Source organism: Heloderma suspectum, chromosome 8 (genome assembly GCF_057233095.1).
Source record: "Heloderma suspectum isolate Gila_16-S chromosome 8, 16-S_ref, whole genome shotgun sequence".
NCBI lineage: Eukaryota > Metazoa > Chordata > Lepidosauria > Squamata > Helodermatidae > Heloderma > Heloderma suspectum.
Window position 1 is genome coordinate 30,597,247 of NC_139465.1, and position 27,335 is coordinate 30,624,581.

Consider the following 27,335-nt stretch of genomic DNA (forward strand, 5'->3'; position numbering starts at 1 on the left):
GGGAGAAACAAAAAGATTCTTTGCTCCAATGCAAATCAAGCTCTATCTTTTCTAAAATAAAGGAAAGCCACATTTTCTGATGTTATCTCTTCCACTGTCTGGTTTGTTTGTGGTGCCCTGAGGGAATCAACCCAACTCTATATGGTAATAAAACTTTGTCTAGTAAATATAACTGTTGAGCAGGGTACACACACACACACACACACACACACACACACACTTTTTACAAGGCCTCAGGAGTCAACCAGACCCATAAGTCTGAGGTTTTAGAATCGAAGAGGAGGCAATTAAAATAAATCTCAAAATGGGGCTCTGTCAGTTTTCTTTTGCAAGGAAACGTCGTTATTCTGAGAGTCTTCACATTTATTTTAAATTGTGTTTCTGTGAACTCTCTCTCTCTCTCTCTCTCTCTGTGTGTGTGTGTGTGTGTGTGTGTTTGTGTGTGTGACCTCAGTTCTGTCTCTCTTTCTCTCTCAAAGATTGCAAAAAATGTAAAGTTTATAAATCTAAGCAAATTGTATCACTGATGTTGGTTTGTTCGTTTGTTTGTTTGTTTGTTAAGTGCTAGAATGGAGTACTTGTCACCTGAAATAAGGCCACAATGATTATTACGGAAATGCACCTGAAATGCAGGTTTGAATGTTCATTAGATATAGAAATGTGCAGCTGTCACTGAAGACCTAAGGGATGTATGAGAAATTCTTTTCCGTTCTTTTTTTTTAATCAAGATTTATCCAGTTCACACCTTCCAGACTGAATATGGATTCAGATGCAATCTGCAGTCCAGGTCCATACATTTCTGAGCTTGCAGTGTGATTCATGGACCTCCAAAAATGCATTCGACAGCATGCGTGCATTTGAACAAAGGTGCATGAAAAAATGCATACTTTTGAAAAATGCACACACACACACACACACACACACTTTGCACCCAATCTCGTCTGATCTCAGAAGCTAAGCAGGATCAGACCTGGTTAGTACTTGGATGGGAGACCTACTGGGAATCAGGCTTCCTGCACTGAGCAGGGAGTTGTACTCGATGGTCTTTTAGGCCCCTTCCAACCCTATGGTTCTATGATTCTATGATAATCAATGGAAGAAGAATGCATACATTTCAAAGATGTGCACAATTGAAGCATACGTTTGGAAAAATATTCACAAAATATGTATGGATTTTCATGTGAAAAGAAACACACACACACACACACACACACACACACCAAAGCTTGATACAGACTTGAGTCAGAAGAACGAGCTTTGAGATAGAATTTGGTTAACTTTTGGGAGCTCAGGTTTTGTTGATTTGTTTGACAAATCCTGGCATGGACGGGAGATGGGGATATGTGCTCCAGTCCTGCTGCTCCCTCCACCCTAAACTCCCAATATTGATGGGGGAGATCTGAAAAGAAAACTGTAGCTGCATTCTTTTAAATAAGGTTGCAGCCCTCTGCACTCTGAATTTGTAGGATTCCCAATCATGCAAAGTATATAACTATGTTCAGCCAAACATGGTTTCATTCTCCTCTTAGATCACGGGTTGGTAACTTCAGGGGGTACAGGAGCCAAATTCAACCCCCCAGAATCCTGATGGGGGCTGCATCCCTGCTGCCATGCGCCACTGAACACTGGTAGTTGGAGAAGCAGCAGCAGCAAAAACTATTGGCAGTTTGCCACCAGGTTTTTGCCAGTAAGCTGCAATGGTGGCCTAAACAGGCTAAATCTGGCTGCATTGTTTTGTCCCTGTTGCTGCCACAAGAAATTCAGCAGCAGCAGACCCCACACTTAATGCTGGGGGGGGGAGACATGTGACTCATGGTCTGCATATTGCCTACCCTTGCTTTAGACCGTCCCCATCTACATCAAGAGGTTGGAGTGGGGTCAGAGCACAGATTTCCATCTTCTATCTGGGTTTTAATCTGCCAAAAAATCCCAAATAGGACTGCAGTTTATCTTGTTTCATTTTGGTTTTTAGTGTAGTTTTAAAATTTTGTTTATGTATTTACTCTCCATAAATCCTGGCACCTTCAGCCTAAAACAGGAGTCATTCAACTCCCAGAATTCCTGACCATCGGCTATGCTGGCAGGGGCTTCCGGGAGTTGGAGTGCAAAACATCCGGAGATCTACTTTCTGTCCAGCCCCGCTTTAAGCATTAAAAAAAAAAAATGATTTGTTGTTGTTGCTTTGTGTTGTTGCTTAATTCAGGTGCCTAGGATTACTTAACAGTGCAACCCTGGGCATGTTTACTCAGACTGTCTTCAGTGGAGCTTACACCCAGGTAAGAATGCAGCATAAGATTGTAGCCTAAATGTATAAACATTATGACTACATCATTTAATCAATTAGGACTCAGTCCTAGAAATTGCACCCTTGGGGATTGGAAGCCCCCAAACTCGGAGGTGTCTCATCATCCAGTGTAGGGTGGGAGAAGCGGTGGAGGCAGTCTTCACTTCCCCATCCTCCCATCCTGCAGATTTCTCTAGACTGTTTTATTTATTTTTTTGGCACATCTAGAGAGGGCCTTTCAGGAGGGAAGGGGAAGAGGCTAGCAGAAGCTCAAGATAATTTGTACCCTGACCTTTCTGGTCTCCTCCCTTCCCTGTCCACTAGAAGGCTCCCTTTCCCTGACCTCAGAGATGCAGCTGGCGAGGTTCTTTCCACACCGGCTGTGAGGGGTCGGGGGAGTGAGGTAGACCTCTGACCCCCCATTCCAAGGCTGGAGCACTGTCTCTGAGCTCAGAGGGCAGAATCCAACTTATCCTGTGGTCCCTGGGCCACTCCTCCAGGGAACATAGGACTGCTCTCTTAATCAGTTAGATTAAGGCCATAGTTCAATGTCTGGAATCTGGGAGAGCATCTCAGACTCCAAGGCATTTAGCGGAACACCCCCTCTGCTTGTGCAGAATTGGGGCTGTGGGCAAGGAAGGAAGTCTACCCTTGGAAGCTTCCTCCACCCCACCATCAGAGATCCCACTTCCGGGCTGGCAAAACAGAGATGTTCCTGGGGTGGATTGAGTTCCCCTGGCATACCCCCAGAACATAGGAGAAAACAGTTTATGTATTTCACATTGGGAACAATGGGAATGAAAAGTACAACAGCAAGGGAAAAAACAGATGGAAAAGGCCAAATAAAAAGGACCGCCCCCCACACACACACACACATTTGCCTTGCCAGTGCAATCCCAGCACTTCATAGGAAGTGGTGGTTCAGTTGCTACTGCTTCTCCCTCCCCCGGCCATTGTCCTGCCCTTGATTTAAAATGTTTAATCAACTAAGAGTGCAGTTCTATGGAATGTACCCCTGATAGAGAAGGCTTTGAGTCTGGAGCCGTCCACCTATCCTATGCCCTGCCAGCAAGAGCAAGCCAGGATGAGAGGAAGATGGAAGCAATTTTCCCCCCGTTCCACCATTTAAAATACAGAAAGCAGCTAGATGGCCCTCTTTACCTTTCAGTGGGTGGGGAAGGGGCTGGGGAGAGGCGAAAGGATACCAAGTATACCAGCCTCTCCTTTCCCCTCCTCTCCAGCCACCAACACACACAGGGCCTTTTTCTCATTCTTTGACTTGTCTTATGATGTCACAGTTGAAACCTTGTAAGAGAAGCTTTCCAAGGTGACTGGGAGGGGGGTTGGAGGGAAGGTCCATGATCAGATCTCCTTCTCCATGCTCATAGCTCTGTCTATGGATGCGGAGAAGGAGATCCCTAGTATCTTATAGCAGCTCAGATGCTGTCTAGGGTCCACATGATTGCTTTCTGAGAAGTTTGATTAATTGCCCCTTCAAACCAAAGAGACATTCTCTCCTTTCGCTCTCTCTTAGGAGGAGATGCCTCTTCTAAGATGATACTGTATCTGCTCTGACACATGTTTGCACCACCAAAACACAAAGAACATATGCTTAGGGATGGCAGAGAATTCCGCCACGGATTTCAGTGAGGCCGAATACACTGGCATTCAGCCCCCCGAAAACCGTGGCAGAACGGCCTGCCACTCCGCCCCCCCGCAGATTCCCCCCGGGACAAGGCTTACCTGGGGTGGATGTTCTGGATGGCGGTGGGTCCGGCAGCAGGTACTGCGGCAGCAGCGGCTGGTCTTTCGACTGGCTGCCGCAGCCACCATTTGAATCCGGGTCTTTGCCGTAATATATAAGAGTTTACATAGCTTATCACAGCAAGCCAAGCAACCCCCCCCCCCAAAAAAAATGGCGTATGCAAATGGCGGTGGCTACAGCGGCCACCATTTGCTTTCCCTAATTTTTGCTGTTTTAGTCTACGTAAATATTTACGTAAGCTATTATGGCGGGGAAAAAAAGAGGAACGCAAATAGCTCCCACTACGCTTTTTGCGTTCCCGATTTTTTTTTGCCGTAATAGCCTACGTAAATATTTACGTAAGCTAAAACGGCAAAAAATAGGGAACACAAATGGCGGCTGCTGTAGCCGCCGCCATTTGCGTACACTGTTTTTTTTTTCCCAGCTGTGATAGGCTATGTAAATTTGTGTCCGCAGCAGCCCGTCTGCGGACGGAACTGTGGCTGCAGATGGGTCTGGCCAGCTGCGGAGTAGAGCCAGTCGGGCAGGATTCTCGGGGGGAGGACCAGATCGCCTACCCCCCCGTCAAGGATTCCGGGGGGAGGGACGGAGCACCTCCCCCCCACCGTGAACACAATCTGTGAAAAGGTAGGTGACTTTCATACACCCCTACTATGCTTCTTGCTTCCAAAGGTTTCATTTCATACACATCCACATGTAAATCAACTCAGGTTTCTTTAATCTTCTCCCTAATAAACATACAACTCTCTCTCTCTCTCTCTCTATATATATATATATATATATATATATATATATTAGGGATGGCGGAGAATTTCTCCCCGAAACTTTGGGGGGCCAAGCGCCAACGTGTTCGGCCCCCCGAAAAAGTTTTGGGGAGAAATTCTCTGCACCCCCCCTGCCCCCCGCACCCCCGCCCCCGGGACGGGACTTACCTTTCCCGAATGTCCCTCCCGGCGGCGGGTCCGGCCGGCGGGTCATCGGGTCTTCGTCTGGGGCGGGAGCGGCAGCCGGTCTTTCTACCGGCTGCCGCCGCCACCATTCCAATAAAAGAAAAAAAAAACGCCCCCATGATAGGCTACGTGACGATTAACGTAGCCTATCACGGCTAGATTTGCAAAGTCAGCCGTGATAGGCTACGTAAATCGTCACATAGCCTATCACGGGTGGCTATTTGCGTTGCCCTTATTTTCGCCATAGTCTACGTAAACATTTAGGTAGACTACAGCAACTAAATAAGGAACGCGAATGGCGGCTCCCTATGGAGGCCGCCATTCGCGTACGCGCTTTTTTTTTTTTTTAAGTCACCCGTGATAGGCTATGTGACGATTCACGTAGCCTATCATGGCTGACTTTGCAGATCTAGCCGTGATAGGCTACGTGAATCGTCACGTAGCCTATCAGGGGACTTTTTTTTTTTTTTTTTACTTTCGCGTTCGCGGCCGGGCGAGGCGGGAAGCCTCCCCCCCAGCCTGAATTTTGGCCGGGCGAGGCGGGAAGCCTCCCCCCCCAGCCTGAACTTCACGGGGGGAGCAGCGAAGCGCTCCCCCCCACCGCGAACAAGCTGAGAGAAAAGGTAAGTGACTTTCGTCCACCCCTACGTAGACTACGGCGAAAATAAGGCCAACGCAAATAGTGTTCCCTTATTTTTGCCGCAGTCTACGTAAATCTTTATGTAGACTAGACGTGCCAAAATAAGGAATGGAAATGGCGGCGCCCATGGGCCACCGCCATTTGTGTACGCGCTTTTTTTTTTCCCGAAGTCACCCGTGATAGGCTACGTGACGATAAACATAGCCTATCACGGCTGACTTTGGAAATCTAGCTGTGATAGGCTACATTAATCGTTACGTAGCCTATCACGGGTTTTTTTTTCTTTCACTTTTTGTTTCGCGGCCGGGGAGACGGGGCGCTTCTCCCCGGCATGAGTTTCGGCCAGTCGAGGCAGGGCGCCTCCCCCCGGCCTGAATTTCGGCAGGGCGAGGCTGGGTGCCTCCCCCCCCTCGCCTGAACTTCGGGGGGAGAAGCGAAGCGCCTCCCCCCCCACCGCGAAGCAAGCTGCGGGACAAGGTAAGTCCCTTTCGTACATCCCTAATACCATGCTCTTGTTTCCTACTTCCCTTTCACTTCTTTGTTTTATCTTTGGGGAGGGGTAAATCTTTTGGGGGGTAAATCTACTCTCCTTTCTCTTCATTATTTGTTTGCTTTATCTTCTTTGGTAATTTTTCCTCTTGTCCTATTTTCCTAATTGCATTATTCTGCCAACCTAGCAGTTTGAAAGCAAGAAATTGCAAGTAGATAAATAGGTACTGCCTCGGCGGGAAAGGTAACAACGTTCCATGTGCCTCGGTGTTCAGTCATGCTGGCCACATGACTGCGGAAGCGTCTTCAGACAGCGCTGGCTCTTCGGCTTAGAAATGGAGATGAGCACCACACCCTAGAGTCCCAGCTTCTGCCAACTTAGCAGTTTGAAAGCAAGAAATTGCAAGTAGACAAATAGGTACCACCTCAGCGGGAAAGGTAACAGCATTCCGTGCACCTCGGTGTTCAGTCATGCTGGCCACATGACCGTGGAAGCGTCTTCGGACAGCGCTGGGTCTTTGGCTTAAAAATGCAGATGAGCACCACACCCTAGAGTCGGACACGATCGGCTGGGGACACCTTTATCTTTACATATCCCCCCATATCTTGTTTTCTCATACCCAAATGCATGTTTGCAAGTTTGTACGATAATTTTGCTCCTTTTTGCAAAGCATGTGAACATGTCCTGTTTGCAACCCTGAACAAGAACACAAGGAGGAACACAATTCTCTGGGATTTTTTTTTTTTAATTCCCTGAACTTGTGTTTCCTTTCAAAATTACACACTTCTGAAAATTTGCACTTGCACAAGTGAGCACTTCTGCACATGCACAAATGTGCATCATCCCCCCCCCCCCACACACACACACAATGAGCATATTCACATTTTAACCTAAGGGAAGGAAATGCACATTTTTGATCGAATTTTTTTTTTTTCTATTGGGAAAAATGTGCACTTTAAACAATGCTAATATTTCCTGATTGAAAATACTTCCCTCCCCCAATCTAAAAAGAAAAAAGAAAAAAAGACGCTCACAGTCAGGAACATGAACAAGGCAAGGTGAGCTTCGAGGAGGAATTTGCAGCACCTCAACAACATTGCACGTGTGCCTATCCCTACTTTCAGCTGGAAACATATGATATAACCACTTCCCTGAGACTAAGCGTCACTGAATTCGATTGGATTTCCTTCTGAGTAGACATGTATAGGACTTATCTGTTAGTCTCCGCAAAGTTTTCAAACTTTTCAGTTCACTCACTGCTCTCTTCCTACTTCTCCTCTTCCAGCCGAACTCCCATCCAATTGATTATCAGCTGGCCTAACCCATTCTTTGTAATACGGTCACTGACGACAGCACATGTGCAAGACAACCCTTTGCCAAGTGGTAAATTTAGGGATGTATGAAAGTCACTTACCTTTTCGCAGATTCTGTTCATGGGGGGGGAGGCGTTCCGTCCCTCCCCCTGGAATCCTCTATGGGGGGGAGGTGTTCCATCCGTCCCCCCGGAATCCTCGACGGGGGGGAGGCGATCCGGTCCTTCCCCCCGGAATCCTCGATGGCCAGCTATGTTCCGCAGCGGCTCCATGGAGCAGCTGGCCAGGCCCAGGCCAGGGCAGTCCACAACCGGATTTCCGGCCACGAAGGGTCTGGGTAAGAAAAAAAAACACCTGTGTACGCAAATGGCGGCAGCTACGGCCGCCGCCATTTGCGTTCCTTATTTTTCTTCATCGTAGTCTACGTCAATATTTACGTAGACTAAGACGAAGAAAAGAAAGGGGAACGCAAATAGCGTACTGGGCTATTTCTTTTCTTCGTCTTAGTCTACGTCAATATTGACGTAGACTAAGACAGTGAAAAATAAGGAACGCAAATGGCGGTGGCTGTAGCCGCCACCATTTGCATATGCGTGTTTTTTTTTTAAATGCAGACGCGATAGGCTACGTAAGTCTTTACATAGCCTATCATGTCTGGGGGGGGAGAAAAAAACACAGACTGCAAATGGCGGAGGCAGCAGCCAGTCGGAAGACCCGCTGCCGCCGCCGCCAAAGCCGCCGCTGGAGCCGCCGCCATCTGAAACACCCACCCCAGGTAAGTCTCGTCCCGGGGGGATTCGCAGGGGGCGGGGGGTGGCAGGCCATTCCACAATGGATTTCGGGGGGCCGAATGCACTGGCCTCACCAAGATCCGTCGCAGAATTCTCTGACATCCCTAGATAAATTACCACAGGTTTCATGTAACCATTTGGTAAACAGTTCATCTTCAGTGCTCTGTCAAATAATGAGGAGAATTTTAAATACAGCTCTGATCATTAGGATTGCCTTAAAACATATTGCTGCCCAGTGAATGAAGGAGAGGATGGCAATCACCACCCCTACCCACCCCCCGGCCCTGATCCCATTTATAAAGGCTGATCAGGCCAGCAGTTTAATTTTATTTCAGCACTAGCAATGGGACATCGGGATGTATGGATTTTGTTAAATCCGTTCCATCTGTGTTTCACGGATATGCTGGGCGTCTTTCATTCTGCTGTCCGCTCATTGATGGAATTAGAGTTTTTAAATCAGACATTCATTCTACTGTGCTAAAGTGCATTCGCGCTCACACACATCCCTTAATGCAAATTAGTGCAAGTGTGAAAGTGTGCATTAGTGCTAATGCTAATTAGTGACACCCCCCCCCCCAGTGAAAAACTGGTCCGCAAGATAGCAGAACCCACATGACTGGGCGAAAACCTGTTCCACTGTGGAATCCATACATCAGATTCCTAGAAATCCAAACTCATTTGAATCCATTGCAGATTTCTCTGACATCCTTAATGAGACAGCATTCTCTGTCACACCTGAGGGCAGCAGTCTAGCTTAGGGGGAACAGGGCAGACAAGAGCTCTATTCTCCAAAAGTGTGCTACTGCTCCCAGTCCACCAATACCTGCTGCCTCACTCAGCCTAATGGTAGGGCTGGCCGTGTGAATAAATTGTGGGAAGCGGTAAAAACCTCAGCATCACTTTGCAAGATGTTACAAATGGCTGGTTCACCAAGTGGTTACCTGCACAGCACTTGGGATATATGCTCACCTGTATTTAGACTCACAACAAAGGTACTAAAAGTATCACCTTTCCTTACACTTTCAATGTGTGTAAAGTGGGATTCCCATTCATTTTCATGACTGTCTGAGGAGTGTGTTAGTCCTGATTCATCGCCAGGGTATACATGTGTCATCTTGTATATTGAGCATTTAACCATGCTGATGACAGAGCCTTAACAAGCATCCAGTATGCAGCTTTAGCCTCCGTCCTAAGCAACAACGGGTCATCGCTCTTTGTTCATTACATCTCAGAGCCTGCAGCTAAAGTCCTTGTCCATTTCTGTAAAAGGATACTTCTTCTCCAACACAATTGCACACCAGTCCTTTCTGTGCCCAGCAAGTCATTCTCTCTTCCTTTGTTTTGTTTTCTCAGCTCTCTGCTTCTTTTCTGCCCCTGTCTCTTAGTATCTTCTTGGCATCTCTCCCACCTTCTCTGCCTCACAGCTTCCCATCTCTACTCTCATTCACTTCCCTTGTCTGGTGTCCTCATTTGGCTCCTCTCTGCTCCCCTCTGCCTCCAATGGGCCTCTGCAACTCTTTTTTGACAGCTCAATTCTCTTCTTCTTGTCCTTTTGCTTCTTTTCTGTGCTTCCTTTTGTATTTATTCCTTCTTGTACTGAAGATGAAAGCTGAACTCATTCCACCCATTCTCTCTATCTCCATTCCTTTCTTCACAATACTCATTGGTACAGCACACACATTGCATGCAGAAGGTTCCAGGTTCAATCTCTGGGATCTCCATGTATGGCCGAGAAAAACCTTTGCCTGGAACCCTGGACAGCTGCAGCCAATCAGCGTAAACATTACTAAACTACATGGACCTATGGTCTGATTCAGTAAGAGGCAGCTTCCTTCGTTCCTTCCTTCCTTCCTTCCTTCCAGAAATGTGGCCACAAATGTGGAAGAGTGGCACTAGTTAAAGTGGGATGAATGGTACTACAAGACCATGGTGCCTGCAAGCCCCCCACCCTGCACACCTTCACACCACTTTCCGGAATTGAGAAGGGACTCATATTCAAATACTATAATTTCCAAGCAATTTTCATTTAGAAACTATGCAGAGCTGCCCCACCCTTGTCCATATTCCACAACTCCCCTAGTGCAACACAGCCTTAATCCTGTTGAATTATATGGGATTTACTCCAAGATGCATGAGTATAGGATTGCAGCCTTAAGGTGCAACCACAAGATCCTGAAAAACAACCCCCTCTGGGTTAATTCTCCAGAATAATTGTCACTGTCTTATCACAGATGCCAACATGAAAGGAAGTTGGTATCCTGCCTTTACAAGCAACATGTACTCAACATTGCTTAATACAAAGATTAACCACACATTCCCACACTCCTCGTCAATGGAGATTCAACTATGATACATGGCAGATCCCTTCCCTTTCCAGATCAATGCATGTTTATCAGTGGAATCCAGTCTGTGCTGTTGATTGGTTCAGCAGCAGTGTACCTCTGCCTGAATGAATACCAGTTACAGTGTGGGTGGGTGGATGGAAGGCAGGAGATAATAGTGGGGGACGGCTGTTGCCCTCATGCTCTTTGTGTGGGGAACAACTATTGCCTTCATGCTTCTTGTGTACGCTATCCTACCCAGATGCATTTAGTCTGGCCATTGTTGGGAACACACTACTTCTCCAGATGGGCCTTTAGTCTGATCCAGTAGGGCTTTTTTCTTATGAGTCTTGTCAACCAGAGTATGGAGGCTATTTCATATCAGTTCAATCCACAAGCAGCAGTGTGTGATCTCATGCATGTGTTTCTGTGTTGCAATAATAATAACAACAACAACAACAGCAACTTGATCCACATTTTATATATATGCACAGTCACAAGAAGTGTGTGCAAAATGGCCAGAGGACTGGAAAGGCTAAAGTGTTGTGTTGGTTTGGTTGGTTGGTGGGGGAAGGTGGGGGGAGCATCTAAGCGGGGATATAAGAGGTTGATGAAATTATGGAAGGTGCCGCAGAGAGTAGGCTAAAATTAATTCCTCTCTTTCTCAGAGCACTGGAACTTAAAGACCCCCAATGACATGGATATTTGCATGCAGTTGGCCAGACAAGCAAAAGGAAATCCTTCACAAGATTCATGCCTTAAGGAATTTGCTGACCCGAGTCATGGTGATGGCTGCAGTAGGCTCAGGCAGACTTAGGAAGGCAAAAGTTGGATAAATTCACACAGGATGGATCTAAAAACAAACAAACAGGTATTAGCCACATAAAGCCTTCCAATTCTGAGGCAGGGCACTCCTGATATCATATCAAGCACTGGCATCACCTTCATGTCTTGCTCGTGACCACCCAGTGGCATCTGCTGGCCACTGCTGGGTGAAGAAGACTACTGGGCTTACATCACACCTTTGATCTTATCCAGCAGGGCTCCACTGATGTCCCTAACGCCCCAGGATACTCCCCACCAGTGGAGGCTGTTGGCGCTGATGGTAGTGAGGCTGTGAATCTGCTCTTGGTTTTAATCAGAATGGTAAAGGAGTTATCCAAGGTGCTGAACCCATTTTGGGAGGATGGGGCTCAGAACCGTGGATAGCTCCTTCCGACTGAAACCCTGAGCAGATTCAAAAAAACCCTGACATCAGAGCCCTTCTTAACAGCCCCCCCCCCACAAAAAAACCCTTCTAATTCCCCCTCCCTCATTCCTGTTCCTCGGCTTTGTTCCTCAGCCCCACTTTTTGTCCCTCAGTGTCCTCGTATTCATGACCTCTCTCTTGCTGGGGTTGTGTGTGTGTGTTTTTTGGAGGGGGGGGGCAAGGGACGACAGCCGGAGTTATCACAACTGATGGAAGCTGCAGGTGAGGAAGGGAGGGGGTCGGCAAACGCTAGCCACAGGTTGGCTGCCAATGGGCCGGAGGAGGGGGAGGAAGGGATCTCAAAACACCAGTCCCCCCAATCCCATATGCTTTGCCTCAGTCTCCTCCTTCTCTCTCTCTCTCTCTCTCTCTCTCTCTCTCTTTCTCCCTCTCTCTCTCTCTCTCTCGCCCCGATTTTCCGAGCGTGAGAAATCGCGAGCAGGAGTTCTCACAAGCGGCGTTTGTCGATGCCAAGCGACAGCCGAAGGACGGTTGGCAGCGGGCGGGGGCGGGCAGGACGGGCTCATTAACAAAAAAGGAAGGGGAAAAAAAAAAAGAATCCCCAAAGAGGACTAGAAAGTTGTGCGCTAGCTAAATTCGGCTGAGTAAAGGGGGGCGGGGGGAGAACCCGCGGCGGAATTCTCCCCAGCCTTTAGACCTGCCTCCAAGATCAGCCCAATAGGAGCGGCCAGGAGAGGCTCCCCGCTCACTTTCCCACGTCGCTTCGCAGTTCCGTTCGGCGGGGCGGGCGCGTCGGAGAGCGAGGGCTCGGCGCGGCTGAATGAGCGGGTTTCTTTCGGAATATCCCTCCCGCTCGCGTCGCCGGAGATGGGCTGCCGCTGCCGCCTCTGCCGCCGCTGCTGCTGTGGTTGCCGCCGCCGCTGCTGCCGCCGCCCCCTCCGCCTCCTCCGCCGCCGCCGAGGAGCGCTGCAAAGGGAGGCGAAGAAGCTGCACTAGAAAAAACTCCGCCGCCCTCCTCCGCCGCCGCCGCCGCGAGCCGACCGAGAGAGACCGAGTCGCCCGGCGTCCCCTCCGGCAGAGGCGCCGTCAAGGCATCATCCCCGCCGCCGCCGCCGCCGCCACCATCATCACGGGTTAGGGGGGGGGGGAACCCCAAACCAACAATTTTATTTAAAAAATAAAATAAAATAAAAATGACAGCCTGCAAGAGGCTGAGCCCAGTTCCTCTTGGCCACGCTCGCCCGGGCTGGCGAATGTTTGCCTCTCGTTGAGAGAGAGAGAGAAAAAGTAGCCCGCAGCCAGCTTTCCATACAATCTTCCTTTTTTAATATTTATTTATTTATTTATTTATTTACTTCCCATTCTCCGCTCCCCCCCCACCCCCCACACACCATTCAATACATATTTTAAAAGTCGTATTTTATTTCACACCACCACCACCACCACCACCACCCCCGCCGCACCGAAGTGGGAGTTAGCAGACGGTCTCCCCGGAGCTTTGAGAAAGCGAAACAAAACGGTAAGTACCACCTTGCTTTTTTTTTGTCTGCGCGTGTGTGATATATTTCTCCCTAGTAGAAAGGGGTCTAACACCAGAAAGGGAGGCGGGGAGAGAAGGAGAGGGGTGCAGTGAGAAGAACTATCTATGATAGCTCTGATTCATCCCCCCCACACACACTTAATAGCTGTGTCTTCTTGGGAATTCCGTGTTAGAAAGTGGCGGCGGGGCGCGCGCGCGCGCGCGCGAGTGTATGTGTGGATATCTTAGGATGCCAATTTTTGGACATATTATTCCGGAGGACTTTACTGTCACGGTGGTAGTGGTGGGTTAGTAGTTGTTGGTGGAGGAGCGATTACTCCTTCGTTGCCTCCCCCCCGCACACATATACACACACACACACAATTCAGTGCACTAAATCGCTGGTCTCTTTTTTACCAGCTTGAATAGATACAGGAGGACATTCACATCTTGGAAGACGTTGGCAGGTTGGTGTTGAGAATTAATACCCCCCCCCCCCGCGCGCAGCGGGAAAAAGAAAAGAAAAGCCAGAGACCAGACAAATATGTAAATGATGGAGGAGAAGGTGGATGGTGGGGTGAGGGGTTATCCAAAAATAAGGGGGGGGGGAGAGAGAGAGAAAGAGAGAGCGAAGGAGAAAATCCCCCACCTTTTAATAAATTAATAAATATTGTGTGGTTCTCCTTCTGCCAGCATTTGGGGAGAGAAAAGCGAGGGATAATATAAGCAAAGCCTCTTCTCAGCAGGCAGCTTTGAGTTATGCAAGTAAGCTACCCAGCAGCTTGGCTCCTTTTCTACAAGTTGTTCTTCCACATACGCACAACCTGCCCACAACCCTGCCTACCTTGGAAATGAAGCAGCCATTTCAAGATGAAAAACTTACAAGGACATCAAAGTCCCCCAACACAAACTCACACACACACACACACACACATACATGCACACCTTAGTTCCAGTCCCTTGTTAATGGCATCCTTGCCATGGAAGAGATGGATGGAGGACCCTAACCATCCCCTAAACCCAGCTCATCTCTCTCTCAGTCTCTCTCTCTCCCCCATCTCTCTCCCCCTCCCTCTCTTTCTTTCCTAAGCATTTCATCCAGAATTTGGGGCTGGGGGTGGGGGAGGCTTGGGTGAATAGCATGTTCTCTTACATTCCTGCTTGGATCTAACAGCTGCTGGGTACTAACATCCCAATCAAGCTGTCAAACAGTCTTCCCCACCAGGCTATGGTGAACTATAGCAGAACATTTTGTTCAGCCATGGAACAGTAGAGGGAACTGATCCGAGCATCTCGAACTAACTAGGGGGCTAGGTAGAGAGGGAGTTGCTCCAAGTCTTTCTTTTGTGGTTGGCTGCAGTGGCAGGGCAGAAGCCCAGTTCAACAAATCTTCCAAGGAACAACAGGCAGGGATTCCAGTATGATTTGAGGCTTAGGATCTCTCTTAACTTAAAACACCTTGCCGAGCAAGTAGGATGGGAACCTTCCAATGGGACTGGCAAAACCAGCACATGGGTGCCAACAGTTACCAAACACCGTTAAGCCCAAATCCATCTTTAGCTCCTCTTATCTGCATCAGTAAATGTGCACACAGTTGTCCTAAAGGCCGGTGATACTTTGAAAGAGTCTACTTGGTCTATAGAGGTCAGGGAGGATCCACTGGTTATCAATACTGGGTGAGCTTCTTTGTAAAGTCACCCAAGGCTGTTAACAGTTCATAGACTCAAAGCTTAGTTTAGTGTTTTCATAAGGAGATATTTGAAAGCTGCTCACTTTGGTTCAAATTAAAGAATATCACAGATAACCAGCAACCTCTTACCTTTATCCACCCCCTTTTGTAAATTCCTCAAAAGCATTTCTTCTCAGACAGGGGATAAGGCTGCAGTCCTATGCACTTGCAGTCCATGCCACTGAACTTACTTCCAAATTAACCTGTTTAGGATTGCACTGCTGCTATGACTTTTTCAGGTGACAAGGTATTCAGTGGTAATCCTTCCAGAATTAAAAAAAAGAAAAAAGAAAAAAAGAAAACACGTACATCAGGATTGCCTCTCTATAGAAACACACATTTGCTGTAAAGAATCCGTGGAAACTGCGGAGTTCCAAAGGGCTGAATGCACTTTTTTTAGTTGTCTTTGAAAAATCCCATTGCTTGAGGCTAAAGATTCCACTGCAGTGATGGCATTCTGCTAACACACTAAAGCATTACTGAACAGCTCCTTATATGAAAAGCTCACCAATAATAATAATCATCATCATCGTCCAAGCTTTTCATAAGGGGTAAGTGCTAATTCTTAGTGAATGGCATGACTTTTCTAAGTGGGTAAAGAAGAAGGAGGGGGGGACTCCACAGAAAGAAAGGGGTAGTTCAGCAATCCTCTAGTCTATCCATTCCATGCCTCCAGTTCTGTCTCCCCAACATTATTTTTATCCTTCGCTGTTTGCTGCGCAAACCATAGCCTTCCTTGTGAAATGCAGCTGATTTCACACACATGCACCCTGCAATATTGCTCTTTATAGATTCCTGTCCTACTTCCACCACTGCCACCCTTTCCTCTGCAAGCCTTAAATTATATAATGGATTTTTAACCAACACAATGTTTGTTCTTAGTTGCAACTTGGGGGGGGCTTCTCAAATAGGAGATAACTGACAACTTTATTTCGTGATAGACAACATGCTTATTGCAGCCTCTCTTTTTCATTTTTAAATGAAATGGTATCCATTGGTCGCTCAAAACTAGTTTGGCAAATTTTTGAGCATTTTAAAACAAAACACCAGAGTTGCCTGGAAAATAACACTGAAAATAAGTCTCTCTATCACACTTTCCATGTGCATGTAAAACCACCTTTTCTTGGCTTCCATTAAAAAAAGAGTAAAATTGCCCTTCCTAATACCCTGGCATGGAATCCTGCTTTGATGAGGTGTCCTAGCGTGTTTTTCAGAACACTTCAGCCATACCAGCCCATACTTGCTCAATACTCTCTTCCAGAAGCTATAAAAGGGTTGTTAAGGTAGCCCCAGTCCACACCTAAATCTCTCTCGTCCTTTTTTTATGTCCCTATAAAACAGCCCAATTGTATTTCATCACTGCAAAAATTCACAAATGGATTGAATACTGTCAGTTTTATTGGCTGCCACTATTATGAATGTTCTCTGCGGGTTTTATTTATTTGGGGAATGTGGGTAGAAATGGGTAATATGTAGTTAGCTTACATTCTGCCCACACATTTGTACATGCACACACACACACACTACGTATATGCAAACACATCCTTAGCGAACAATGCAAATAGAAGGAGATCTCTGCATTTTTATCACACAGTGAGTTGCCCCATCTCACCTATTGGGTGAGAAATTAAATTGTCATTATCTACGTATTTTTTCTAGTGCTCTAACGCAAAACATCAGGTGGTTTCCCCACTAAGAATTTGTGTCTGCACCAGCAATTCCCACCAATCTAGAGCAGAGGAACTAAAAGTTTGTCTCCTGGCTTAGTAATAACAAGGAACACATATAAATGTAACAATTTGATCCTGCCTAGCACAAAAACAAATTTTCAGTGGAGAAATCATCTAGTTTTGTGAAGAGAAATATCCCTTTAACAAGAGATGGTATCTATATCATGAAAATATTGTAGTAGTAGATTTATTATTATTATTATTATTAACAACACCCCATAAAACTGGTGGTTATCAACAAGGGTGACTAGGCTGAAGACCAGCGCCGAGACCCTGCATACGTAAATGTCTAGTCTAACCATATTCAGATGAATGCACTGTTTTGCAATGGGCCAGCTTTCAAGTGGGAACCAGTACATGTAACTCAAGTTGACCTTTAAGTAATGACTATTGCATAACAAAATGGTGAACCTTTCTGCTCAGATCACATCTTTCTCTTTGATGATTGAATCTGCTGGGCACATCAAGTAGATAGCATGGACATGGAAGCCAACTGAGCATGCCATTTAACTTTCCAAGCTTTCAAATAGGGAAATATAGCAGAGAAGTGGAAAGTAAGTGCAATATGCCGCTGATGTCCCTTCAGATATAGTTTACCACTGGTGGTTAAAGAATTTGGGTTGATCAGTTTTTAAATCAAAGTAATAAGTCCTCTGCATGCATTGGTTGATAATCCCGTTGATAGCAACTACACAGCAAAATGATGCTACGTGAGAATACTTGGTGTCTCCAGGTGCTACATTTCCAGAACTCTTCTCCTCTCCTTATTTTAAATGAATGGAAATGAACTCTAAATGCCAGTGGAAATGGCAGAGCCAATGCTGAGAGTAGAACTGCACCCAAGACATGAAAAAGTATGTATTGGTGGCAGGACATCCTCTGTGTTCATCCACTGATCTCTAAAAACCCATATACATTGTTCTTCAACTGCTTCAGAAATTTTCAGCATGACTGTACCAATACAGCTTTGTAGATTGATCAGGATTCATTGTAGAGTTTTCATTTTTGTGGGAGAAAGAAGCACACAAATTGTCTCTGTGTTTGTTTGTTAAGTGTCCAGGTTTTTGTGCAGGAATCAAACGTTGAGGTGTATAAATCTTAAGTCTTGGGAAATGCCTGACATATACAATGCAATTTTAACTCAGGAGATATGGTTCTGTTTCTTTGTCTTTTTTACTGATGACTGTGGCTGTAAAACTATTTCTATACTATGCCAGCAATAACAACTTACAAAGAGCTTTGCTGGATCAGCCCAAATGCCCATCTAGTCTGGCATTCTGTTCCCACCAGTGGTCAGTCTGATGATGATGCCTTCAGAAAACCCACAAGCAGCCTGTAAAGGCAACAGCTGTATTTTGCTGTTTGTAAATTGTGCAGATTTAAGAGCAATTTTCTAACGGTATTAGAAAATGTGAATAAACATGCCTGACAATACACACCAGTTTTGTGGATCATATAGCTCTACTCAAGCTTTCCTTTTTGGAAAAAATAATATTCATTTAAATTAATCTCTACCTCGACCATCTAAGATTTGGGATGAGAACACCTTAAGAACTGCAGAAGTGACCTCTGGAGAGATGATTCAGGTGTAACAAGGGAGAGAAAATGAAATCAACCTGGCAGCCCTAGAAGGTCAGAAGCAGAAATTAGTTCAAGGCATGTCATTTTGGACACAAACCTTCTCATAGTTTACAGCTTGATCCCAGAAAAGCTGTTTTGTATGCCTCCAGTGTAGCTGATTGAATCCCATTCGTATAACTTCTACCGTGGAGACCAAATTTTGCTCAAATTCATACACATGAGTTTGACCAAGACATTTTAAAGCTTTTCTTTTGAAAATGAACTGCTTTAAAATGTGTGTGTGTGTGTGTGTGTGCACACGCGTGCATGTGCACATCTGTACACACACACACACATCACACCTTCTGCAGCACTTGGTATATTTATACACCACCCTACATTCCCTCCCCCTAAAATTCCAAATCCAACAGTTTCCATAACTATGGAGAACGAAGGCTGTAGCTAAGTGTTAGAGCACACACTTTGTATGCAGTAGTAACCAGGTCAGTAGATAGATGCTGGTGGCTCTGATGGTAGTGGGGTGGTGAATCCCCTCTGGGTTTCAGTCAGAACCAGTCAGCACTCTAAGAAAGCTACCCAAGCACCTTGGATATCTTCTTTAGAGTTCTGACTGAAACCCAGAATGGATGCACCATCCCACTGACATCGGAGCCACCAGCCTCCACTGATTCTGATCCAGTCCCTAACATCTCCAAGTAGGGGTCTGAAAGACCCCAGTCTGAATGTATGGAGAGCTGCTGTAGCTTGGTATAGACTATACTGAGCTAGATGGTCCAATGATGGTCAATATAAAGCAGTGTCCGATGTTCCTGGGAATCTGAATTAGGAGGATGTAAGTTTCAATGTCGGCACATTCAAGCTTAATTTGCTTAGAAATTCCAGCCTAACCAAACATGAATTTAACCTCTAGTAACTCAGTGTTAAAGCCCCTTCATATCTCCAAAAGAAGCAACACTAAAATGGGGATAAATGGAGATGTTCCCCATGGGAATAGTCATGCTTTCCTGAAGTGGGGATGAAGCATGCATCTCTTTCCTTTGGATGGAATCTGAAAGTGTGAGTCACTTGCCTTTCTTATTCTGTTCCTTTGAACATCTAGAGTAGCACATGGATGGGCTGGAGATATTCCATACTGAAATTCAGTGATCAAATGCTGATGAACTTTATCACTGAAAACCCTGTCCTTGCAATTCTAATGTTGATTCCATTGAATTCAGTAGTAAATCCACATCAGACTGAAAATTTAAGTACACCAAGTCCCATTGAAACCCATGTTCTGCAGCACGCTTTATTGTACATTAGATTATTGCCTTTATGTCATTGATTTTGGTGACCCCCACCCCAAATTCTAGCATGATGAGGCTGCTACAGAAATTAAGAGTCATAGCATAAACCTGCTTGCGTCATTGAACTTGCCTCCAAGGAAATGGTTTAGGACTGCAGCTTTAGCTCCTAATTTGGGTATGCTGATATGAGATAGTATTTGCCACATTTCTTTGATCTACCTAGAATGCCTCCAATGGGACCTAGCCACATGTCCCAAGAGCCTGTACAGAACTCTTTGTCAAATTTTCCTTCCCATGATACAACCGTCGGAAGAAATCCCATTCGTTCACTGGCAAAGAATAATCGCCTCTTAGCATCTTGATTTCAGTCAGATTCTGCCTTGTTACAAAAGGAGGCTGTTGGTGCAATTTTCCTTTTGCACATGCCACGGCAGATAACACTGAAGACAAAATCAAGGCTGATACAGACAGCAATGTTTTGTTCATGTGTCAACAGATGGCAACAGTTGGGGATGGGGGGAATACTAAGGAATCATGATATGTGTGGCCTCCATTGATATTTCAGAAAATTTAAGATATTTTCATGGAGAACAAGACAGGCACATCTCACAAAGATAAGGCACATCTCACACAATAATTACCATTATTGATGATTATGGAGCCTAGGATATCAACAGGTTAATGCCTTCTAGCAGGACAATCTCTTTGTTGTTAATGTGCACCGCACAGTCTGTATCCCAACCTCTTTAAATGATACAGGAGTGTTTCATTTCTCTAATACATAGGGATGTCAGAGAATTCCGCCATGGATCTTGGTGAGGCCAAATGCCAGTGCATTCGGCCCCCCAAAATTCGTGGCGGAACGCGAAAGACGCGCGAAGCGGGACACCTACCTGCTGCCGTTCACGCTGACTTGCGAACAGTGGCTGCGGCCGCCATTCACTTCATCACTATAGCCATGATAGGCTATGTAAATACTTACGTAGCCTATCACAGCTAATCGCCATTTGCGTCCCTGCAGAAGCCATGATAGGCTGCATAAGTATTTACATAGCCTATCACGGCAAAAAAAGGGAATGCAAATGGCGGTGGCTACGGCGGCCGCCATTTGCATTCCTTTTTTTTTTTGGCCGTGATAGCCTATGTAAATATTTACATAGGCTATTACGGCAAAAGAGAGGGGCATAAATGACGTAGTGGCTACCATTTGTGTTCCTTTTTTTTTTTTTGCCATAACAGGATACATAAATATTTATGTAAATATTTACGTAACCTATCACGGCAAAAAATAAAAGGAATGCAAATGGCGGCCGCCGTAGTCACTTACCTTTTCGAAGGGTGACATTCGCGGTGGGGGGGTGCTCCGTCCGTCCCCCTGAAATTCTGTCCAGCTGGCTCCGCTCCACGGAGATTCCGCAAATGTCACCCTTCATGGCAAAAAAAAAGGAGGATTCCGTGGAGAATTCACAGCAAAAAAAAAGAGAGAATGCAAATGGCGGCCACCGTAGCCACCACCATTTGTGTTCGCTTTTTTTTTTTGTCGTGGTAGGGTATGTAAATATTTACGTAGCCTATCATGGCAAAATACAGGGACGCAAATGGTGGCGGCTACAACAGCCGCCATTTGCGTCCCTGCAGGCTGCCCAGCAGCTGGATGTCCAGCTGCGGGCGGCCCCAGCTGGCAGCTCCGTGGAATCTCCACGGAGCGGAGCCAGCCAGCCAGAATTTCAGGGGGAGGGACGGAGCGCTTCCTCCCCCACCACGAATGTCACCCTTTGAAAAGGTAAGTGACTTTCATACATCCCTACTAATAAACCCCCATAAAACCCAGCATGGGACAGAGAGAGGAGAGAATGGCAAACATTAGATGAAGCTGGTCTATGTGAAAAGAAGTGTGGTGCAAGCAAGTTTGGTCCAGAAAAATAACTTTATTCATAAGCTGGCAAAAAAAAAAAAAGAGAGAGAGAAAGGAGTTAATTAGTACCTTTCACCTTTCTTTAGAGAGACAAACAATACCAGCAGAAACAGATCTCGGTGTCTGAGAGACATTCCTGTCCATTTTTGACCTTTTAATGGTTACAGTTCTAACCAGTCATCCAGCCCTAAATCCCCACCCACGGATTTAATTTAAACTTTTAAAGTATTCTAAATTATAGCTTACTGCATTTTAGCTGCACATGCAAGGTGCTTTGTGAGTATGCTTATGCATGTGAAGTTTCAATGTGACAAACAGGTGTCTCATGGCAAAGATGGAGTTTCTGTAGGCATACATAGCTCACATTTCCCCGCTGTTGATGACTTGCAGGATGAATGGAATGTATGAACTGACTCCATTTAAAAGCAATGTGGCTGAGATGATGTGAACCAAAATGAAGGATATACCTGTGCTGTTAGGTCTGTGGTAGCCCATTCTCCTAAGAAAGCTTTCCAAATGACATTACTGTCATCAGATGATGAATATGCATCACTGTTCATTGCTGGGGAGCCAGTGTGGTGTCGTGGTTAGAATGTTGGCCTGGGACTCAGGAGATCTAGGTTCTAGTTCCCACTCAGCCATGAAGCTTACTGGGTGACGCTGGACCAATCACTGACTCTCAGCCTAACAACCTAACAGGGTTGTTGTGAGGATAAAATGGAGAGGAGGAGGGCCACCTTGGGTTCCTTGCAAGAAGAGAACAAAAAAGGATATAAAGGTAAAACAATGTAAAAACACTCATGCGTAAACCAACTCACAGATGTCAGGGACCAATTAAGTGTGTACTTATGAGCAGATCTGGGTGTGCCACAGTCTAATGTTCTGGGCTGTGTCCCCCTCAACTACTTTGAATGTTCAGGGCAGAATCTGGCATTTCTTCTTCACTCCATTTTGAGCTGTAATAATTAGCAGCAAAACAAATCAGGGATATTGAGAAAGATGATAACTGTGGATTTTTTTTTTAAGTACTCATGCGCAAGAAATCAAACTTATTTTGTTTTTGCTAGCTCCATCATTATGAAGGATGCACAGTTTGCATACATAAGAGTGACCTTACAGTGAAGAAACTGTTGCTTACGGTGGCAGATTCCAGAATGGGCACCATTTTGTTCAAAATCCTATCTCTGGTTATTAAAAAGGGGGGGTTCAAGGCCAAAGCAGGGATTGGGGTGGGGGTGGGGGTGCTTTGGAATGTCATGTCACATATGAAAATATCCAAGCCTGACATTGTGCATATTTTGTAAGCAGTGACTGTCTTAGCACAAGTTATTTCATAATTTGTGACTCAGCTAGAATGGTGGTATTCATCAGTTCCACATCAAAACTCAGCTGTAAAAAAAAAAAAAAAAAAAAAAAGAGCTTTAAAATAACTGTGGTGTCGGGTGTCATTGAAAGCAGTGATTTTGATAAGAGTTCCTTGGGAAATGGCTTTTACAACCTCAGTGGAAAAATATAACTCCAGAGCCACTATATTTACCTGATTAGTTAGATTAAAAACATGCCCACTGCTTAAACAGAAGGCAGATTCAACTTTTTCTTCTTTTTTTTAAAAAGAAAATATTTTGAATACAAGTGCTTCCCTCTTCTGAGATGCTAACTGCTGGAACACATGTGGGATATAAGTTAGGTTTGTGCATAGTCTGAAGCCCAAGGAGATTTAGGCCATTTCACTTCTGTTCTGTTGGGTTCCAAGGCAAAGCAGGCAGGCTTCCCTCCAAAGTCAACAGAACTAAATCTACTAGAGAATGAGGGTTTGTTACCCACTCATGTTTGGGATATTCATAGAATCATAGGGTTGGAAGGGGCCTACAAGACCATCAAGTCCAACCCCCTGCTCAGTGCAGGAAGCCTGATTCCCAGGTGGTCACCCATCCAAGTACTAACCAGGGCTGACCCTGCTTAGCTGATGAGATCAGACAAGATCAGGCGCATCCAGCTCTTTACCATGTCTGCAGATTTTGTGTGTATCAATAGTGTCTTTTGCTTTTGTTTCTCTAAATGCTGCAAGGGATAGGGGGAAGGGAGAGTGTGGTTGAGTGATTGACACCTAGGGCACATTTTACCTGGGCTTCAATCACTGTGCTTTGGAGGAGGGCAAGATTAGAACCATGAGAAAGCCATTCTTCCAGTGCCACCATGGTTCACTATGAAAAATAACCCTTAAACTGGTTTTCAAGCATACTCCCTAGCCCCATTCACTTATTTTATTGAACTTTATAGGTTTCCTGCCTGGGGACACCTCTATTATTACACATGCCATTTTCAAAAGTTGACCAAAAAACAGCTTGGGTGGAGGGGAAGCAAATCACTTTCTCCCCCAACCCCCAAATAGAGAAATCCTCTTCCATATGAACCATAGCATCTATCATTCTACAACTTCACAAGTTTCTTAATTAGGGACACCTCTAGGATGTCTGTCACTTTCAGAACATTGGTCCACAAGCAGCATAGAGGGATAATTATAGCTATCATTCTGAAATTTGGCAGATTTAAATCATGCACAAGGGGATCAAATCTCCACAAATGCTGTCCAATTCCACAAAGAAATAACAACAGCAACAACAACAACAACAACAACAACAACAATTTATCAGAATTAAAACAAAATCAAAATATAAAGGCACTTAGCAAAACAAAACAAAACAGGCACCCATTTTTATGATGTTGTGCAGGTGTGACACCCCCTCCCCCTTTAAGGGGCTACTACTCCTGCAACTATCAACCAATTCTCACCAAGAGAAAGAGAGAAAAAGTTACAGCCATTTCTTGATTTCCCATGAGAGTCAATGGAAGCATGACAATTGCTTGTAAAAATGCACATGCTAAGATATGCACGTGTTGCCAAGGACATCTCCACTGAAAAAGTCTACATGCAGTTTTTGTAGGGTTCCACACACTTGGATGTCTTTATCGTATAGAAGATGATGTATGCACAGCTTTGTGTATCTGTTCTGTGGACATCAAGAAGGGAGAGGTCAGTCCTGATCTATTATAATCACATGAAGCACCCTTCACTCAATTAACTCATAAAGAGGGCTTTTTGTAAAGTGATAAACAGCAACAGATAACTTGTCATAGTATTGCCGCTTTGAAATAAGTACATTCTTTTGTGATTCCCCTTTTATCACCAAGCACCTCTGAGATATAGAAGGACTTACTTCCTTTAGCTACTCTTTAACTCCTTTATTGTATTGACCTGTGGGCTTTCCTAGTAAAGCAAAAAGGGAGAGAAAGATGTCAGTATGTTAGAATGAATAGTTTTCATAAATATTGTTCACAAGACACACTTAGCCTTCCCAAACCAATGTGATCTAAGATCTCTCTGCGTGTTTTAGTGGATCATAGGGAACATGGGGACAAAAGAATACTTGAAAGCAAAAAGACATTTTTTGGATAGAAGTTGAGTGGGATTTTTTCCCTCCCAGACAGGAGAAAGAACACATGACTTGTAACCCATCAAGCTGAACGCAGCCCAACCATCCATGGGTTGTGGCTTACCATGTGTTTGACAGTCCCCTGCATTTGAAGTCCCAGGTGAGCAGGAAAAATAGGAGATGTACTGAAACTGTGGAATCTACCATACATGGCTGGGTTCAGTTTGGTACATCATAGGCTTGCTTTATGTGGAGGTAGTTTTTGTTTGTTTTTTGATGAGTTTGACTGAGTCGATCACTGGGAATAAGTAGCCAGGGTTTTAATGAAAACAATAACAATAACAATAACGTTCCCTGATAGATGGAAAGAACTTTCCAGCTTTCAGAACATTAATACCCCATAGACTCTTGGAAAGGTGACACCCTCCTGCTGGTAGAAGGCGTAGGATGTAGTAAAATTTCACTGAAAGCTCTTCTGCAGTTTAGGGTTCGAATTAGAAAGAATTAGGGTAGCCAGTTATGTCTCAACAGGGAACAAAAAACACACCTAAACAGCAGCAGCAGCAGCAACAACAACAAAATGCATCACCAAAAGGGGGACAAAGGAGGACACAGATTTACATATGCATAACAACGTGATCAAGCAGGCTTGACAGCCAGGCCTGAGATGCTGTCTCTTAAGAGGGAAGCCCTTAGTTAGGGAGCAGAGGTGGAGAGACAGCACAGTCTCACTGGCACTTGGAACTTGTCAGTTGCAGACAGACAGACAGAGAGAAGGTGGTGAATTTGATCCTGTGACTGTCTTAGTCTTTCACACACATTTAATTATCCCACCCTCTAAAGGATCTCAGGGTTACAGTTGGTCTAGCTAGGGACTGTAGCAAATTTGTTTCTTTTGTTTCTCTTGAGTAAATGTTCTGTACGCTAACCCTTTTTTTCCATCTGTAAGCCCCACCTTTTTGTTTATGAATAAGTAAACCCTATTTTAAATATTCAGTGGATCTTGTGGTGTGATTTTAGGGTTCCTTCCTCACAGACCTCCTGTGCAATGCCCTATCTTTGACCCAACTAACTGTGTTTATTTATATTTATAAATATTAAGGGTGCCCCCAACTAGGGATGTTGGAGAATCTTCAATAGAATCAAATAAGCAGAGATTTCTATGAATCCAACCCATGGATCAGTTTTTCCTGAGTTGCATGGATTCATTGGAATTGTGGACTGTTGTTGATTTTTTTTTGCTTTCTGGAATTTTGCACAAATTTAGTTGTTGAAAAGTACGTAAACTGGGAAAAAAAGACACCGAACAACAACAAAACAAACAAACAAACAAACAAAAAACCACTGGCCAAAAATGTGCATTTGTCCCAGAAGCTTAAGCATGAATATGCACAGTGTGTGTGTGCATTTGGGAGGGATTTGCACATTTTTGTGAATTTGCACAAATTCAGGAAATTGGAAAAAAAATCTGATTCTGCCAATGTGTGGGTGATGGAACGATAGGCACCCAAGAGTCTGTGAAACCCAAACGGAACAGATTTTACAAAATCCATGCACCCCTACCCCCAACCCAACCCGTGAAATATGGTAAACTGGGAGCAGTGGCACTGAAACTACCGGAGACTTTGGGTATAATTATAACTATCAGAGAGGAACCAATGCCATAAGGAGGAGGTGCATGTCGCAATATGTACAGATGAAAATTGAGAGACCATTATTATAATTTAACTAGGGAAACACACACACGATGCATAGCATAGTGGGGAAGACTATGGCCAGGTGATCTGGGTGCCTGCTCCATCATTTGACCCTTGTGAAGGAGGAAAAAGGTAGAAGAGGGAGATCTGTTTGACTGTGCTGGAAGTGGTGAGTTGTAAACAGGCATCCACTTGGGGGCAGGCTGATCTTCCCTTGCCAGTGTTCTTGCTTGGATAGAAGTGCTCTGACTCATGACTAGGAATGTCGGAGAAATCTGCAACAGAATCAAAGACGTTTGGATGTCTATGAATCCAGCCCACAGATTCTGAAGCAGGGCAGCTTTTCCTGAGTCACACAGAGTCTGTGGACGTGGGGACCATTTTGTTTTGTTTTTTAAAAAAACTTTTGGAATTTTACGCAAATTTAGTCAAAGAAAAATATGTTTTTTAAAAGGACTGAAAATGCACATTTCCCCCTCATAGGCAAGCCATGAAAATGCACAGTTGGGGGGGGGGATTTGCACATTTTCACAAGTGCAAATTTGTGCAAATTCAGGGAATGGGGGGGTGCGATTCTGACAATGACCAAACAATGGAATGAAAGGCACCTGACAATCTGTGAAATGCAGATGGAATGGATTATACAAAATCCATACACCCCTACTTATGGCAGAGGCCAA